Genomic DNA, 20,712 nt, shown 5'->3' with positions numbered 1-20,712 from the left:
TATTCTGTGACAGCAGGTCTGGGTCAGTGCAGGGTTCTTCCTCCACCAGTTATACTGGCCGCCATGTATAGCCTGTCTTGTGCTGAAAAATGGCATCAAACCCTAGAGCAACAAAACATGTATCTGATTAGAACTTGATAATACTTCAGATATTCATGGTTTAGAAAAGTAAATCTGTACTTATAGCTTCTTTAACAACATTAATTACCCACCTTATCATTAACAACATTAATTACCCTGCTTATCATTAACAACATTAATTACCCTGCTTATCATTAATAACAGTAATTACCCTGCTTATCAACAAAATTACCCTGCTTATCATTAACAACATTACACTGCTTATCATTAACAACATTAATTACCATGCTTATTATTAACAACATTAATTACCCTGCTTATCATTGACAACATTAATTACCCTACTTATCATTAACAACATTAATTACCCTGCTTATTGTTAACAACATTAATTATCTGGCTTATCATCAACAACATTAATTACCCTGCTTATCATCAACAACATTAATTACCCTGCTTATCATTAACAACATTAATTAACCTGCTCATCATTAACAACAATAATGACCATGCTTATCATTAACAACAGTAATTACCCTGCTTATCATTAACGACATTAATTACCATGCTTTTCATTAACAACATTAATTAACCTGCTCATCATTAACAACAATAATGACCATGCTTATCATTAACAACAGTAATTACCCTGCTTATCATTAACAACATTAATTACCAAGCTTATCATTAACAACATTAATGACCCAGATTATCATTAACAGCATTAATTACCTTGCTTATCATAATTGAAAAGATGAATATGGATTTCATTGATTATGTGTAGAAGAAACACACGTGGACTCTTGTTTATAACTCAACTGGTCATTGACCAGAATAGTTTATGGGATGGCCTGTTCCTCCTAAACTACTTGGAAGATTGCTTTGAAGCTCAAAGCAGATCATCTCAAAGTTTAGATGAAAATGCTGCTACTCAGACATCTAATATGGCAGCCTTCTCCTTAATGGATGGTCATATCAACATGGAGTTTTCACTGCAATACTTTTTATTATGCTTGTCCTGAATGAAGATGGTGCTGATCTGATGTCCAATATGGCTGCCAAGGCAGCCATCTTGAAAATCTTGTTCTTGCTACTTTAACTGAATGGAAAGTCAAACTTGACATGAGCTTTTTGGCAGAAGACTTCTTGTCATATCTAGTTGTTTTTAATAAAAATGCATCTTTGCCCAGACATCCAATATGGTCACCATATCAGCCATCTTGAAAATCTTGTTATTTACTATACCCCCTGAATTGAATCATGTCGATACTGAGTGTTCAACAGAATACGTATGATCTCTAGTTGGTCCTAAATAAAAATGGTATGGGCCTGACATCCAGTATGGCAGCCATCTTGAAAGTCTTGTTGCTGTTCCACCTGGTTGGAAGGTCAAAAGACTAATTAAGAAATCTGGTTGGTCCTAAATGACCTTCAGTATGGCCCCCATGGAATTTATCTTGAAAATCTTTTTATTGCTACTTTTTGATGGATGGTCATATTGGCATGTAGTTTTCAATGAAATATTTTTTATGATTTCTAGTAGCCCCTAAATGAAAATTGTGCACATCTGATATCCAATATGGCAACCAGCTTGAAATTATTTTTTTTTACTTCTCCTCCTAAACGGAAAGTGATATAGACATGGTTATTTTTCCCCACAGAAGACTTGTTATAGTGTTTGGTTGGTACTGATTGAAAATTGTTGTAATCTGACATCCTCTTGCTTGCTGTGATGGCCAACTTCAAAATCTTGTTACTGATGTTCCTTGTAAATGCATAGTCATAGGGTTTTCATGAACAGACTTTTTATCATGTCCAGTCAGTTAGTTCTAAATGAAAATGGTGCTAATATCACAGCCAGTACACCATCAATTGTGGCCAATTTGAAAATGATTTCAAAACTCAACAGATTCAAATGATGAAATAGTCTTCTTATAAATTTTGTTTTAGGCAGGATAGCCTTCATGGGACTCTTGTTTTCAGTAGAGCTAAACTAATAGACTTGCTTTAAATTGATGCAGATATGACTTCCAGTCTGATTAAAATCAGATCTCCAAAAGACCCCTAAGTGGTCACTGTCCGATCTTCATATAGGACAGTGGAGATCTGATTTTATTCAGATTGCTATGACTTCATTTGATATAGTATATTCTTCCAGTCCAAATGAAACATATTACAATAGTGCATTTCCAGATGTCAGAGAAATAGTGTTTTTTATCACTTAAGTTGCTATTGTTCATGTAACTTTTTTATAATTTTGACCCAATTATCATTTTTACAAGTGCTGTTGGCAATATAATGATTACAAGAGGACATGAGAAAATTTATTAATAATATTGATACCACAACCCCACCCCCACCCCCATGTAATAAGTTGTTGATATTTTTTATACATTATTGAGTGACAGTCATGTAAAATCCCTAGCCAATAAATTTTAGATTTTTCCGATTGGATTCTTAGGAAAGTACATTGGGGTAGCTAAGTAGATGATTCATGGAGTTTGTCAACTGGTTCTGAGGAATATGGACATATTATTTAATTCTTCTACAAATTTCACAGCAGGATTAAATCAGAAGCATGGGATACTATGTATTGAGATCAAGGCCACACTGTTTATGGTAGATAAAGTGGACAACACAAGATCGTCCATGAGAATTCAATTTATCCAAGACAGTAGTCTTCAGTCATCTTTTCCAGCCAACCTATTGAATTAAATAAACTGCAAAATCAAACTAGTGTGCCTTAAAGCTTTAATTTCATGAACTACTTGCAGTAATTAAGGACCTGTGCTAAGTACAAAACTTCACTCAGGGTAATTTAAGTACATGTGCTAAGTACAATCTTTGATTCATGTAGCAAAGTTCCATAAGGAGGCATATTGCATCTGCATCGGTTAGAGTTAAATTTCAAAATCATTTAATATAATATTGTTCTTCAGTCACTATGCAATGCCTTCTTGAAGCATTACAGTTGTTGTAAAATCTTCAGGCTTTAAAATAAAACTAAAATTGAATTTCCTGAAATGTTATGACAAAGTTTATTATACCAGTATTCAGCAGTGATCATTTATCAAATCAATTTTAAAATCACTTGTGAAAAAAAAGTACATGTAGATGGTAATGGACTTTTTATTTAAAATCAAGTATAGAGTTTATATTGTTTATGGCACAGAATCAACTTTGTAAGGGCATAGCAAAGACCTGAATTAGTCAGGAAAAGATAACTGAAGTGTTTTACTTAGCATTTCATGATTAGTTTTCTTTGTATTTCTTATTAAACATATTCTAGAAATGTATGTTGCTGTTGTCCTTGTACAAATATATTGTTCATTCCTCATGTTGAAGAATTGACATATGTATCCCAGGAGTGGGCAGAACTCATTAGTATGCGCAAGTATCATATCTAATATCTGAAATATCAAATATCTAAACTATGTGAGTTTATTGAATATAACCATGGCAGACCAAGAAATATTGTTTGTGGAGGGACTTTCAGGCATAAACAAGCAGGTGCAAGGCCTATTTTAAGCATTTCAAAGGGCAACGTTTTAACAATCTAACTTTTAAAACAAATTACTGTAGGAATATTCTGATTTTGTGTTAGTTGTTGTTATTGGATATTTGCACCAGCTCTCTCCACCTCCACACCAGATCTGCCACCATATAACAGTGAAAATATCATTTTGATTCAGGAAGAGTAGTGAAATCAGGATTGTCAAGATGGCTACCTTGGTGGCCATGCTGGATGTCAGATTGAGATTTTCATTTCAGACCAAATGGACAGCATAAAAGGTCTTCTCATGGAAACTCCATGTCAGTATGACTTTCTGTTCAGATAGAATTATGATAACAATTTTTTTTAAATGACAGCTGTGGATCCTTTATTGGTTGTCAGATTGGCACTATTTTCATTTAGAACCGTCTAGAAGCCTTTGAGTGAAAACCCTATGTTGATATGACCATCCATGAAGGAGGAGTAACAGTAATAAGTTTTTCAAGATGGTTGCCATGGTGGCCATATTTGATCTCACATCAGCATCATTTTCATTTAGGACGAACTAGACACGAGTCCTTTAGTGAAAACCCCATGCTGATATGAGCGTCCATTTTTCAATATGTCTCATGTGGCAGTTATAGTGGATGTCAGATCAACAGCATTTTTATTTTAAATGAACTAGATATCAGCAGAAGTGTTTTAGTGAAAACCCCATGTTCATAGGACCATCCATTCAAGAGGAGTAGCAATAACAAGATTTCCAAGATGACTGTTGTGGAGGCAATATTGGTTGTCCAAGCAGCAACATTTTCATTTAGGACCAATTAGACCATGGGATGGATTTGTTCATGTAAAGGTTCAGGACAAGGAGTAGTAGTAATAACAAACTTGTGCCTAAGGACAGACACATAATGGAGGGATGATGGACAATAGATCATCTCATAAGATCTTTTGGGATGTAATCAGTAGAGAAGTTGAACTAAAATTGACCCTTGTGGCACTCCACAACTTAGAGAGGGTTTTTTTCCAGAAAGATGACCATTTAATGATATCTTTTGAGACAAGTTGTGTGATTCAAACCAGGTAATATTGTTTTTACTACAGTGATAGATTTTTAATTTTCTTAAGAAGAATTTGATGGCCCACTAGATCAAAAGGCCTCTCTGAAGTCAACTATTACTGTTCCAACCAATCTGCCATCAACTAATGCCTTTAACCACTTGTCTACTATTGATAATAACACCATTTCACAAGAGTGGTTTTGTCTGAAATCAGACTGGTTTTCATGAAGTGTTTTTCTGTTTGTAAAAATGACATTACAGAACCATGCACATTTCTATAATTTTGGCATGGAAGGAAGGATGGAAATGGATCTATAGTTGTTCTGTACATCCTCAATTCCATTTTTACAAAGAAACATCACTTTAGCTAGTTTCCTTGATGTAGGCAACTAACCAGTCTTGATATTGCAATTACCGTACATATTGTTAGTTACAATGTATAATTGCTGTCTGGTTATTTAGTTTTATTCCCAAAGCCAGCACAGTGAAAGAACTAAATTGTCTAGGTCTATGTCTGCAGTTGATTGTGTTTTGATTTGTTTCACCAAATTGGTTACATATACTTATCATTTCTTTTCCAGACAATTTTAAACATTTGCCTGAAATTAAATTTAAAAATTGAGTCACTTTGTTTCCATACAGTCTGTTGATGGAATTTTTTTTATATATACTAGTATCTCAGTATATATATGTAACTGACATTAATCCAATCTTTTTTGTATATATAATTGCTCTGACATAGGGAATTCAGTGTCATGTATCTAACAAATTTGTAATGTATATTTTAAGGATTTTACATTTCGTACCTTTATCTTTTATTTTATTTTACCTTTAATAAAATATGAAGATTTGTATCTTTTATCTTGTATACTGCATGCTTATGTTTATTTTCAAGGCTTTATTTTAGGAAAGTGGGTTTTGCATTTTTTTTTTATTTGACTGTTAATAAACACCATATAACCAGTATTGAGCTGACATGAGTCTATGTACATTGGATAAATGGTTGCCTTTGTGTCAAGAAATGACACTATTGTTTTGGGGTTAAAAGGTCAGGGTCAAGATTGGTGAAAGTTCTACTTGGAATTCATTTTCATTTAAAGCTTACACATGGAGGAAGAAAGTTAGCTAGAAATCAAAGGTCATGATCGTACACTCCAGAAAAGGAACTGGTTCTGAATGGTACTGCTAGTAAGTGCAGACTCGACTACTGGGCACGCATATAATGTAGTGCTCAGTGTCACAAACTCAAAGTTTATATTTCTGAAAATATTTTAAAATATTTTCTGCTTCATAAATATAACATGGTCCTCAGTATAGCATGGTCCTCAGTATAGCATGGTCCTCAGTATAACATGGTCAGCAATTATGAACCCTGACTACTGCATTATAAGGAGGGGCAGCTCTACCATATTAATGCAATTTCCATTATACACATGATGTTTGTTCATCCATCTGTTCCCTAGTTTATTTTCCCCACAATAAATCAAGTTCTACACCATCTGTTACCAAACTTTGTAAATAGCTTGCACTTTGGGTAAGAAAGAAGCCTTGTTGAATTTAGGGGCCAAAGGTCAAAGTACTGTGTGTGTCTTTATACCTTGATAAAATTTAATGGATGGCTTTTATTTAAGATAAGGAACATACCTATTGATTTCAAATTCAAAGTGTCAAGTATTCAACCAGTAATAGAAGGTTTTACAAAAAGAAATATGACTAGAATGTAATGTACAATTTACAGTACTATCATTTTTCGAGTTACGAGTGTCGTTGATGGCTATATTATGCCACTGCAATTACAATAACATAATTTTAGACCCACTTTGACCTTTTGTATTAAATTTAAATAAATGACATAGTTCCCATCAGTGGATTTTATAAGTAGAATTAGTTTTTAGTCCACCTAAATATAAGGGAAATTATGATATGACCATGCATCTGTCATGGATCGTGCTTCATCTGTCCATCCATAAGCAATTGTATTTTTACTACTCTGGAGTCCACAGTTTCTGATCTGGATCAAATTTGGTATATGTGTTTATATTGTAAAATCTGGAATCAGTTTGGTTGTTGTTGTTGTGGGATTTAACACCTGAGCACACAATAGGCTATACATGGCGGCCAGTATTAATGGTGGAGGAAGAACCCAGGAAAACCCTGGAAAGAACCATCAATCCGTGAGAAGCTACTGGCAAGCTTTCTGACATACCCACATTGGCTGAATCTGAGACAAATCCACGCAGACAGAGGTGAGATGGCAGTGATCCATAACGGAGAGCGCTTTAGACCACTCGGCCACTCGAGGCTGCTGAATCAGTTTGGCATGAGCCAGATCCATGTATATTGATAATTGATGTAACACCTGATTGGCTAACTGTGGAGGCCATATTTTTTATCTGAATATTTTTTATCAACCTTGGAATATATACTTATATTATTAAGATCTTATACAAGTTCAGTAATGTGCAAGGTCAGTGCTTTTTAATGAGGTGACCTTGCATCTGTTGAAATTGGCTTCTTACCACTCTTAAAGCCATATGTGTGATCTATTGCATGTATTACCATAAGGATCCTGGATTACTTCAATTTTGAGCAAGAAACTGTGAATATTATACATGGCTTCAACTTTAGAAGGAATTTATACGTATCAGGACATGATAAATATGTAAAATCAACATGACATAAAGTTTGAAAGATTTTTGTTGTTGTTGTTGTTGTTGGGTTTAACGCCATTTTTCAGCACATGATAGGCTATACATGGCGGCCAGTATTAATGGTGGAGGAAGAACCCGGGAAAACTCCAGAAAGAACCACCGACCCATGAGAAGCTACTGGCAAGCTTTCTCACATACCCACATTGGCTGAATCCGAGACTCGAACCGGCGTAGACAGAGGTGAGATGGCAGTGATCCGTTACAGAGAGCGCTTTAGACCACTCAGCCACTCGGGCCCCAGTTTGGAAGATAGCTTATGTAGCATATATTCTTTCATTAAAACACCCTTAGTGAAATGGTAAGCTGCTAAGATGGAATCCAGGTAAGCAATATCAGGCCCATTTTGGTCTCTTGTTTTTTAATTGCAGGATTTTGTTGTCCACGTATCTGTTTCTGCTGTGTATATTTGGGAATATGACAACAAAGATGTGCTTTTAAATCTGGGTCCCCTACCTAGGTTATATAGAACTCCATTACCAGACAACTGTATGCCTCCCATCTTTAAATCTGGTCTATGTCCCCTACCTAGGTTATATAGAACTCCATTAACAGACAACTGTATGCCCTCATCTTTATAAGTTTCATAGCCTAAATCTAATACTGGAAGATGAGAAGGTTTTGGTTGAAGTGTGTAGGTAGTTCTGGACAGAAATCTGGTATAAGTTGGTACTCAGTTGATTTTTGGAAAGTTCATTAGGGAGATAGCTGAAGTGATTCACAGTGTGCTTCTGGATTGAAAACCAGGTGTGGTGGTAATGTGATAACAAGAATAACACAATCCAAGGTTACATACTCCACAATCTCACACTAGGCAATCATTTAGGGGGAATTTGGTGAGAAAGCTGAAACATTCATCCAATTTACTGCTGACTTTCAAAACAGAATGAAAAGCAACCAGTCCCAGTGTAACTTGCCATAGTGTTGTACTGTATAATTGCTGAATGGTAAAAGTTGGAGAATTAAACTATTGTAAATCAGATATATTTATATACCATCTGTACTTGCTTATAAGTCAAGTTAAACTGCAAACAACAAAGATTCTGGTCTGCCATTGCATAATGCACCTGCAAATCAGGGTCCGTGCATTTGTTCTACTGATTACTCCCAACAAACTGCACAGACCCAGATCTGCCAGTGCATTATGAGATGACAAATCAGGGTCTGTGCAGTTTGCAGTTGGACTTGATTTGTAATTGAGTATATACGGTAGCCAGGAGTCCAGTCAATCCAATATCACTTACAAATGTCTAGGTTGTTATGCATTTCATAGTTGAAAATCTACAACTAAGTACGGGTTATTATATAAAAAGTAGGGGAAAAAGTACCCTATCACAGTACATAATAAATTAGTTGCATGAGTTTTTAAAAATTCATCAAATTTCTGTGGGTTAAAGATCATAGAACCTTCTTATCAAATGGTAAAAGGACTTGAAAGTCACAGGACAAAAAGCCAAAATTTTGAAAGGCTTCACAGGAAAATGGAAATTTAGTTTAGAAATTGAAGTCCTAAGTGTCAATTGTAAAATAGACTTATGACATTGAGGTTTATTTAGGGCTTCTTTTTGACAGGAATATTGTAAAACAAACATATAGCATAGAGACCAATACCATATTAAAAATAATACGGTTGATATTTTGTTTATTGTATTAGCATCTAGATGAAGAAGCTGCAATTAAATGGTGTTGTATGAAATCCTGCAACATTACAAAGTGTGATTTTATGTCCAGTGACTTGTTGTTCTACATGTCTCTCATAATAGTGAGAATTCAAATTGCATCTTTTTTATCCAGTGACTTTTTATTCTACATTCTTATCGAATACACAAAGAAAAGTTGATGTTGTTGAGCAAATTTGTCCTGGAAGACAGATACTGTCAGGTCACTGGTTTTTCCAGAAAAGAAAAGTGCATGACCGATTTACTGTTGGTTGAAAATTACAACAGATTTCCAAAAGTCCTGTATACTGTTTATTGCTTAGCTATTTTCTTACCCAGAACTGTTGGTTTTTAATAAGAGATGCAAGTTTCAACAATGTCATTTTAAATCCAATCTCATCCAGAGTTCAAAGCACCACAGTACACCTAGTCCAGATGAGATCATGTTGATGACATCATACAGTAATGATCATTTTGAATTGCACAGTAAAAGTTGATTTTACAAAATTGGACATCCTTACATAACCAGTTCATAATAACAACATTAATAAGTAATTTGACTTAAAATTTGTTAAGATAAAATTTTAAGAACTTGGCAGGAGTATGAATGCTGTTATAATTTTGAAACTATGACAAATTGCTTGCTGCGTTGTAATCAAGCAGAAGCCATAATCAATTTGATGTATAAGATTAGTTGAAATAATTGTATTTTTATATTAGAATCAAGATGTTTGTGATGATAATGGTTTATACTTTCATAATTAACATTACTTGTTTACAAATGTGTACGTTGTGATATGCCAGAATACATAAAATAACTTTACGATAAACCTAAAGTCATTTAAACCTTACAACTGAAAACTTTGGTACATTTTTTTTAAATCCTGGACAGTGACATGGAATTCTTTGTCTGCTCATTTTAAAGCAGAAAGATCAGTTGTAAGGTTTAAAGAAAAGTCTATTACATATTGTGTGATACTTTTTGGAAGATTTGTTACATTTCTTGCATTATTGTCATTTGCTTCACACAGCAATTGAGGGGATTTGTGTGCCACAGAATTTGATTCAAAATCTGCATTCTAGTTCTGACATATTTATTTGACAGACATTGCATAATTATAATAATACATTAACTGTCAACCTTGTGATTTCCATAACAAATTCAGAATATAGATATATTCAGTGAACACATTATACATGTACACAGTTTCACCATGATATTAAATTTCTTTATATTAACTGCTGTATACAGCTGAAGACTTCATTCAGGGTCATCACAATACTAAACTGACCACTACAGCTCAACACAAAATTGGTCACTGACAGCATAGTTGACTGGCTAAATGAATACATGTAACTGACTGGCCAACTAACTAAACTAATGGACTAGCCTTCTCCCTTACATGTAACTGACTGACCATCTAACTAAACTAATGGAGTAGCCTTCCCCTTACATGTAACTGACTGACCATCTAACTAAACTAATGGAGTAGCCTTCCCCTTACATGTAACTGACTGACCAACTAACTAAACTAATGAAGTAGCCTTCTCCCTTACATGTAACTGACTGACCATCTAACTAAATTAATGGAGTAGCCTTCCCCTTACATGTAACTGACTGACCATCTAACTAAACTAATGGAGTAGCCTTCCCCTTACATGTAACTGACTGACCAACTAACTAAACTAATGGAGTAGCCTCCCCCATGACTTGGATCTAGCTTTATATATCCAAGTTTCATACAAATTCATTAACTGATTGACAGATTAGAATTCATTCTATAATTAATGTTCCTTATTGGTCAACAATGAAGGAGGAGTTACTATGCTTCCTAAGAAATCCATATGTCCCCAACCATCTGTAACTCTACAGGTAGCTGCACAACATGGGGACTTAAATTATTGTGACCATTTAATTTGTATATCCTAGCCACTTACTTTACCATTTGAAATGTCTGACTTCCTGCCTGGCCAAATCGTTGCAGTTACCACTGGCCAATAGGCTCTTTAACAAATATGGCACACATACGACACCTTAGTCATCTAGTACTGCTTTCAATGCATGACTTATCTATACCTGTTTACCAATATTTGGAATACAAATCTAAGTGCTTTGTACACACTGTCTACAACATTAATCATATTTAACATATTCCAAATTATCATCTTTTCCTTGTTTCACATGAATTGTAGAAAATATTTAATGATGTAATTTATATTTTCAGAATTATTTTTTAATTAAAAATTTCCCAAAGATCTGCTCTGTGAAAATATCACCATCTGTTATTTTATTTATGTGTTTAAAATTGTAGATAGGTTTTATTCCCAGTAGAATTCATGAACCTTGACTTTAACACTGCTTCTCATTATTCAACTTTTTTCAGTTCCTAAAATAACTATTACTAATTGATATATGAATTAGTTGAGGGCCTCAGTGAAAACATTTGTATTCTAACTGAGCTACAGTCAATAAATACAGAAAGATCATAAAGATGATGATTAAAGCTGTAGTGTGCTATCTGTGACAATATTTAATGGATTTTGGTAATGAGACCGACTCAAAAATGAACAAGTGTCATCCCAACTTGTATCTGTCAGTATTTTTAGTTTGTTTGCCAAATCTTATATCAGATGTGGCTGCCATTAATGAAAATAAAAACATCTTTAAACGATGACCTCTCAAAAAACTAATCACAAAGCGAAAAAGATGGGTTTCATCAGATAAACAAAGCCTTTGATTTTTGTTTTGGCCAAATTTATATTAAATGGAGTGGGACTTGGATAGCCTTTGAATTTTGTTTTGGCCAAATTTTTATAAAATCGAGTGTGACTGGGAGATGGGTTGGACTTGTCAAGTATTGGTTCATTCATTCTACAGATAAATTCATTTCTTCAGGAAAGAGGAAGAGTGTTTGCTTTTGTTTTTATTGCAGCATTAGTGGGTATATCACGCAAAGGAGATGGGACATAAGAGCATGGGAGGATATTGTACCCACAATCCATGGTTGACTGGTCTGAGACTCTAATAACTTAGTTACCTTCAAGGTCACAGCAAGGTAAAATGTAATTCTGTGACATCTATCCTTGTATGCATGAAAACTATTGAACCAGACAAGATACTTTTTGTTATAAAACTTTAGCCAATTGTCTATCATGTGTAAAGGTCTGTAGCATACCAAAATCAAGCTCCACTGCCTCATGGTGAGGCTTACACTACAGGGGGTGGGGAATGTAACTTGACTCATAATATCATGGCTATGCAACCTGTCTCAAGGTCAGTGTAACAGCAAGGGAAACAAATTAGCAACCTATATCCATGTATAGGTAGATAAGTTTTAAACAAGTGATATTTTAAAGAAATTTGTCTTTTATATATCTCAACAGTGTCTCTTCTATTCACAGTCATACCCTTTACCTCAAGGACAAGGTTATAACTTGCAGGTCAAGGACAGTTTCCTTATCCAGGCTGTCACTTTTTAACCTGCTCTGATACTTTTAAAAATATTACCCAGGTCCACCTATATTTACCCCGCCCCAATTTTCCAACTGAGGGGTGACCCTCCCCCTCCATTCTGAGTTCAAGAATTGACCATTACCTTACCATACACTAGTTAATGTGGAAAGATTGTTATATTGATCTATCATGTGTTGTTTGTGGTACTCTTGTGTATAATATAGAATTGAATTTATATTTCAAGACTCCAGCGAGCTTGTGCTTTTTTTTTCCTTCTTACTTTTGCGCCAGGTCTTCAAACATCTGAGTGGAACTGAGATTTTAAAAAAGCATGGATATACAGAAAATCCAAGAATATTTTATACAATGGAATTATTTTGCTATGATTCCCACACTTTTTTTACAGACTGGCATTCAGATCTTATCATTCAGTAAATTGACTGGTTCTGATTCTTAGAATCATAATTCAGGCTGGAAATGTATGTCTTCATGATAAACAATGTCTGATGTTGAGTGTTTTCATTATCTAACAGTAAAATTCTTGTAATTACAGTCTTACTTAACACAAGACCCTTCCCTGCCTAGAGCATGAGGCCACAAATTTAGATGGTGTTCAGCTGTTTATCTTTACAGATTCACTGATAACACATTCATCCCATTTTATGTATGCAGATGAATGTCAAAGGTGGTAGTAATAATAATAATAATAATAATAATAATAATAATAATAATATTAACAACAACAATAATAATAAAGTTTTTTCACACAAATGCCAATAGCTCATAGCATAGAACACGCACCAACATAAACTGCATTGATACAAGTATAACATGTTCATCATGTGCATTTATTCAAGTGGAACTACTTTTGACCTCAGTGTCTTGGTTTTGGGTCATGCTAATTCTGTAGTCTGTAATTCTGTGTCTTACAGATTGATTGATTTATAGTTTATTTGTATTTCAATGTATTAAGCCAGGTTATGAAAATGTACTGTTTTATTTTACAAAAACAATAAATATTCAGACATGAAGCTGACCAGAGATGTATATATATAGTAATAAAAATATGAACAAACCGTGCTTCAAAATATGGAGAGAGAGAGGTAGAGAGAATCTATGTTCATTACAGACAAAAAGTAGAGCATATAATGTTATGATATCCACCCATCTGTCTGTACATCTGTCTGTTCCTTTATTGTTTCAACACAACAGTTTTACTTTTACACCATCTACTTTTACAATGCTATTTGGGTGGCTTGTACTTTCTGTAAGAAACTGCTTGGGTGGCCTAAGCGGTTAGAGCATCTGTCTGAGATATTGGGAGGTTGCAGGTTCAAACACCAGCCAAGTCATACAAAGGCTTTATAAAAATGGTACTAACAGCTGCCTCACTTGGCGTTCAGCAATGAGAGGTTAGTGTTAGGACTGGTTAGCCTGATGTCAGGATAATGTGACTGGGTGGGACATGATGCCACATGTGTGTGACATGATTCCCCAGTGCTAGACATCACAGTAAAGTGCCACACTGCAGAAATCTTTGTGATATGACTCAGATTGTTAAAAAGCTCTAAGAAAAAGCCTATTGATTTTGGGGTCAAAAGATTTGAGGTCAAGGCCATTGTGAGTGAAAATGGTTTCTGCACAAGAAATGTACCATCACCAAAATAAAACTATTTTTAAGGGGCATGTATATAATTTGTCATTAACAGTTCACTTATTTCACCATCATTCTATTTATGGCAGGTTCTAATTCATGAATAATGCAGAGCTTTTTTGTAATGCTGACACTAATCAATAAAATCATTATGTATGTATGTGTGCATATTTCATTCATCTTTTCAGATAATTTTTGTATTATCTAGAAATAACAAAGAACAGACTTGGTATGCCTGCCATTAGACAGCATGCATCATGATATGGCATTATGCATCTTTACCTGCAGCCATCCATAGTTCCAGCTGCCTGTTCCCATGTTTATTTCTAAAGAATAACACTAGTTCTCCAATATCTACAATTATCAAACTTCATAAACAGCTTGAATTTTGGTGCAAGGAAAGAAGCCTATTGATTCTGAAATCAAAGGATGAATGATCTTTAAACTGTCTGAAACAGTAACATTAGTTTTGCTTCACAGACCTGGACCAAACTTTGAATTAAGAAAGAGCACCCTGTTCATCCTTATTTTGTTGTACATCTGACTTCAGATATAACAACTGTTATGAAAAAAAGAATCTTTAAATGACTTCTCAAGAACCACTACACATAATTTTACCTAATTTTATTGAAAATATCTTGATTTACATATGTATGCACTTAATACTGATCCATTATCAATTATAGATGCTAATAAGAAAACCTAGAAAAACTTCTAACTACTGCACATAGTTTTTCCAAATTTGACAAGGCATCTTGGCATGAAGGTAGTGACTTTTGGGGGTAACTGGCATGATAAAGTTGCATTTTGGTGCAAAACTTTGCCACGAGTTGGCAGGAACTTGATAATATTCATATTGCCATGTGTAAGCTATGTGGTCTGACTCGGTTGTCATTAACTTAGGAAGTCACTGTGTTGTTTTGCAGTTTAAATATGCAGTAATTGGATCAAAAGTAAAATCAAACAATACTAAACATGCCTGACCACAAGTCATTATCAGATTTGGGGTCATTATCAGATTAGGGTGTTAATACTAAACATGTTAAAATAAACACTAATTATTGCTATCTTCATATAATGTGCATTGTTATACTCTCCTTAAGAGGGCCTCAATGGAGAACAGTCCTTGACTAATGAGTCACTCTCTATAAATAAAGCATTATTATTATTATTATTATTATTATTATTATTATTATTATTATTATCATTATTATTATTATTATTATTATTATTATTATTATTATTATTATTATTATTATTATTATTATTATTAAATACTTACAAAGAGCATCTCTGGGACTTGGTGATCTACAGTGAAAAGCTAAATTGATGAAGTAATTCTTCTCCAAAGGATAACACAGAAACCTAATGATTTTAGCATTAAATACTTAACAACCACTTTAAATTAGAAACCCATTCAGAAGTTACAAACACCAGTTCAGTTAAATATTTTGTATATCAAACATATTGTCTGGATAGCTTACATTGCAGAATGGTAAATCAGAGGTTATGACAAATGTCACTTCCAGCTAGCCAGTAAAAAGTATACAGAAGTAATTTTACATCACAGCAGTAGCTGTTACTATTACTACTACTACTACCATATATACTTGCTTATAAGTTGATGCTAGCTGCACTGACCTAACAATTGTCATTGCATAATGTGATGGCAGATCTGGGTCTGTGCAGTTTGTTAGGAGTAATCAGTAGAATAAACAACATAGACCCTGATCTGCAGGTGGATTATGCTACTGCACATCAGGATCTATGTTGCTTGGAGTTTGAATGAACTTATAAGTGAGTATATATGGTACTAGATTGTGTAGCCATCAGACCCAATGAGCTAGCTTATGGTATGGCTCTGACACTGTTAATTGCCTTGTGTGTCTGTCCATCAACAGTGTCCTTGTTGTTATGCCATGTGTGTCAGTCCATCAGCAGTGTTCTTGTTGTTATGCATTGTGTGTCTTTCCATCAGCAGTGTTCTTGTTGTTATGCCTTGTGTATCTGTCCATCAACATTGTCCTTGTTGTTATGCCTTGTGTGTCTGTCCATCAACAGTGTCCTTGTTGTTATGCCTTGTGTATCTGTCCATCAACAGTGTCTTGTTGTTATGCCTTGTTTGTCTGTCCATCAACAGTTTCATTGTTGTTATGCCTTGTGTGTCTGTCCATCAACAGTGTCCTTGTTGTTATGCCTTGTGTGTCTGTCCATCAGCAGTGTTCTTGTTGTTATGCCTTGTGTGTCTGTCCATCAGCAGTGTTCTTGTTGTTATGCCTTGTGTGTCTTTCCATCAACAGTGTCCTTGTTGTTATGCCTTTTGTGTCTGTCCATCAGCAGTGTTCTTGTTGTTATGCCTTGTGTGTCTTTCCATCAACAGTGTCCTTGTTGTTATGCCTTATGTGTCTGTCCATCAACATTGTCCTTGTTGTTATGCCTTGTGTATCTGTCCATCAACAGCATCCTTGTTGTTATGCCTTATGTGTCTGTCAATCAGCAGTGTTCTTGTTGTTATGCCTTGTGTGTCTTTCCATCAGCACTATTCTTGTTGTTATGCCTTGTGTGTCTGTCCATCAACAGTGTCCTTGTTGTTATGCCTTGTGTGTCTGTCCATCAACATTGTCCTTGTTGTTATGCCTTTTGTGTCTGTCCATCAACAGCATCCTTGTTGTTATGCCTTGTGTGTCTGTCTATCAACAGTGTCCTTGTTGTTATGCCTTATGTGTCTGTCAATCAGCAGTGTTCTTGTTTTTATGCCTTGTGTGTCTTTCCATCAGCAGTGTTCTTGTTGTTATGCCTTGTGTGTCTGTCCATCAACAGTGTCCTTGCTGTTATGCCTTGTGTCTGTCCATCAACAGTTTCCTTGTTGTTATGCCATGTGTGTCTGTCCATCAACATTGTCCTTGTTGTTATGCCTTTTGTGTCTGTCCATCAACAGCATCCTTGTTGTTATGCCTTGTGTGTCTGTCCATCAACAGTGTCCTTGTTGTTATGCATTGTGTGTCTGTCCATCAACAGCGTCCTTGTTGTTATGCATTGTGTGTCTGTCCATCAGCTGTGTTTGTTGTTATGCCTTGTTTGTCTGTCCATCAACAGTGTCCTTGCTGTTATGCCATGTGTATCTGTCCATCAACAGTGTCCTTGTTGTTATGCCATGTGTGTCTGTCCATCAACAGTGTCTTTGTTGTTATGCATTGTGTGTCTGTCCATTAGCAGTGTTCTTGTTGTTATGCCTTGTGTGTCTGTCCATCAGCAGTGTTCTTGTTGTTATGCCTTGTGTGTCTGTCCATCAGCAGTGTCCTTGTTGTTATGCCTTTTGTGTCTGCCCATCAACAGCATCCTGTTGTTATGCCTTGTGTGTCTGTCCATCAACAGTGTCCTTGTTGTTATGCCATGTGTGTCTGTCCATCAGCAGTGTCCTTGTTATTATGCTTTTTGTGTCTGTCCATCAGCAGTGTTCTTGTTGTTATGCCTTGTGTGTCTGTCCATTAGCAGTGTTCTTGTTGTTATGCATTGTGTGTCTGTCCATCAGCAGTGTTCTTGCTGTTATGCATTGTGTGTCTGTCCATCAGCAGTGTTCTTGCTGTTATGCCTTGTGTGTCTGTCCATCAGCAGTGTTCTTGTTGTTATGCCATGTGTGTCTGTCCATCAGCAGTGTTCTTGTTGTTATGCCTTGTGTGTCTGTCCATCAGCAGTGTCCTTGTTGTTATGCATTGTGTGTCTGTCCATCAGCAGTGTCCTTGTTGTTATGCCTTATGTGTCTGCCCATCAACAGTTTCCTTGTTGTTATGCATTGTGTGTTTGTCCATCAGCTGTGTTTGTTGTTATGCCTTGTGTGTCTGTCCATCAACAGTGTCCTTGTTGTTATGCCATGTGTATCTGTCCATCAACAGTGTCCTTGTTGTTATGCCATGTGTATCTGTCCATCAGCAGTGTCCTTGTTGTTATGCCTTGTGTGTCTGTCCATCGACAGTGTCCTTGTTGTTATGCCTTGTGTGTCTGTCCATCAGCAGTGTCCTTGTTGTTATGCCTTGTGTGTTTGTCCATCAACAGTGTCCTTGTTGTTATGCCATGTGTGTCTGTCCATCAACATTGTCCTTGTTGTTATGCCTTGTGTGTCTGTCCATCAACAGTGTCCTTGTTGTTATGCCTTGTGTATCTATCCATCAACAGTGTCCTTGTTGTTATGCCTTGTGTATCTGTCCATCAGCAGTGTCCTTGTTGTTATGCCTTGTGTGTCTGTCCATCAACAGTGTCCTTGTTGTTATGCCTTGTGTATCTGTCCATCAACAGTGTCCTTGTTGTTATGCCTTGTGTGTCTGTCCGTCAACAGTGTCCTTGTTGTTATGCCTTGTGTATCTGTCCATCAACAGTGTCCTTGTTGTTATGCTTTGTGTGTCTGTCCATCAACAGTGTCCTTGTTGTTATGCCTTGTGTATCTGTCCATCAGCAGTGTCTTTGTTTTTATGCCATGTGTGTCTGTCCATCAACATTGTCTTTGTTGTTATGCCATATGTGTCTGTCCATCAACAGTAGTTATTGTCAGCTCTGAATGCAAGCTACACATATTTGAACTAAATGCTGCAGAGAGGATCCTTGCATGAAGGGTTTTCAGATTTTCACATATTTACTGTCAGATAGAGCTATGGAACTATATGAAAACAAATGCCATGGTGGCCATATTCAATATTAGATTGGCACCATTTCTATCTACTACCAACAAGATATCTGAAGATTTTGATGAAAGCACAGTGTCAGTATGACCAGCCATCAAATAGTGACAACAATATTGTGGCAGTCATCTTAGAATTCAGATCAGCACCATTTTCATTTATAACAAACTATCAGTGAAAATCCCATGCTGATATTTTTTAGTATAGTAGTTATTAAATAGTATATGTATAACCAAACCAAACAACCAACAGCTGTTATATAGAGTATGACCAAACAAACCAACAATTGTTATATAGAGGATGACCAAACCAACCAACCAACCAACTCTTATGTAGAGTAGTACCAAACAAACCAACCAACAACTGTTATATAGAGTATGACCAAACCAACCAACCATCAACTGTTATATAGAGTAAAACCAAACAAACCAACCAACATCTGTTATATAGAGTATGACCAAACCAACCAACTATCAACTGTTATATAGAGTAGTACCAATCAAACCAACCAACAACTGTTATATAGAGTATGACCAAACCAACCAACCATCAGCTGTTATATAGAGGATGACCAAACCAACCAACCAACAACTGTTATATAGAGTATGACCAAACCAACCAACCATCAACTGTTATATAGAGTATGACCAAACCAACCAACCAACCAACCAACCAACCAACAACTGTTATATAGAGTATGACCAAACCAACCAACCATCAACTGTTATATAGAGGATGACCAAACCAACCAACCAACCAACCAACCAACAACTGTTATATAGAGTATGACCAAACCAACCAACCAACCATCAACTGTTATATAGAGGATGACCAAACCAACCAACCAACAACTGTTATATAGAGTAGTATCAAACAAACCAACCAACATCTGTTACATAGTAGGACTAAACCAACTAACCATCAACTGTTATATAGAGTATGACCAAACCAACCAACTATCAACTGTTATACAGAGTATGAGCTTTGCATGTGTATACCTATGGGGATCTGTCATGTATTTTAAACACGAAGGGTTCACTTATTATATAGTTGAGTACAGTATTTTATTGGCACAGAATTTGTTTCTAATATGTGTAAGTTTGTGTGTACTCCTTCAAATCATTGCCTTCTTTATCACTTGTACTTAGTCCTACATAGTAATTACAAGATTTGAATTAAGAAAACTCCTTCTCCTGCCTAATTTCCCTGCACTTTGAATCACAACATAATTGTTTTTTATTGCAGCCTTCAGGATTGCAATGAGTGTGCTCTTTACCTCTGGATAATTGCAGAAATTAGATGAGAACTTGATGAGCAGCAAGCAAAGTATTGCAATGAAAGAAGAAGAAAAAAAAATGTTATGCTCACAGAATGAAAATCAGTTTGCAGCCTGAGGTGCAGATGTTGGCATTTTTCCAAGAATTTGGTAGGTATTTATACTTTTTGTATGCATGCATTTTAAACCATTTTCTTCTTAAAATCACCTGCTGAAACAGCTTTAGTTTTAGTCCTTTTTTTCAGTGGAATTTTAATTAAAAAATAAGTATTATTGCATGAAGATGGTGACTCATATATTTAGACAGTTCATTACTATGCAGCAATTAATTACAGCAGAAATATTTTAGATTTTCTTCTCATCCACATTCCTTCATGGGTGCTAAATTGAATAAATACTGGAAACTGAACAAAAATACTAGAGATCTCAAAGGTTTTTTTGTTGAAAAAGGGGGGTATTAAATTGGTCCTGTCAGTCCATCCATCTGTCTTTCCATTTATTCATCTTTTTGTCTGTCTGTCCATCCCACTTTTATTGCTGTTCAGAAACTCCCTGGATTTTATTTAAATTTTGTATGCTGCTTGATAAAGATGAAACTTGGCAGAGTTCTATTGTTAGAATTCAGCATCATTGTTCAGTTATAGTCCATGA

At 35.4% G+C, this 20,712-nt stretch overlaps 1 long non-coding RNA gene across 1 annotated transcript in view; it reads left to right on the top strand.

Moving 5' to 3' along the window:
- Nucleotides 1-20,297, top strand: part of LOC149808413 (uncharacterized) — a 35,558-nt gene extending 15,261 nt beyond the window's left edge. Inside the window, exons 3-4 of the long non-coding RNA XR_016419816.1 lie at nt 11,938-12,060; nt 20,031-20,297. This is a non-coding gene — a long non-coding RNA (uncharacterized LOC149808413). The remainder of the gene's footprint in view (nt 1-11,937; nt 12,061-20,030) is intronic.
- The last annotated feature ends 415 nt before the right edge of the window (nt 20,298-20,712 follow it).

The sequence above is a fragment of the Sinohyriopsis cumingii genome, chromosome 1 (genome assembly GCF_028554795.1).
Source record: "Sinohyriopsis cumingii isolate HCF-2022 chromosome 1, ASM2855479v2, whole genome shotgun sequence".
Taxonomy (NCBI): Eukaryota; Metazoa; Mollusca; class Bivalvia; order Unionida; family Unionidae; genus Sinohyriopsis; species Sinohyriopsis cumingii.
Note: the sequence above shows the minus strand (reverse complement) of the source record. Positions and strands in the feature narration are given on the sequence as shown.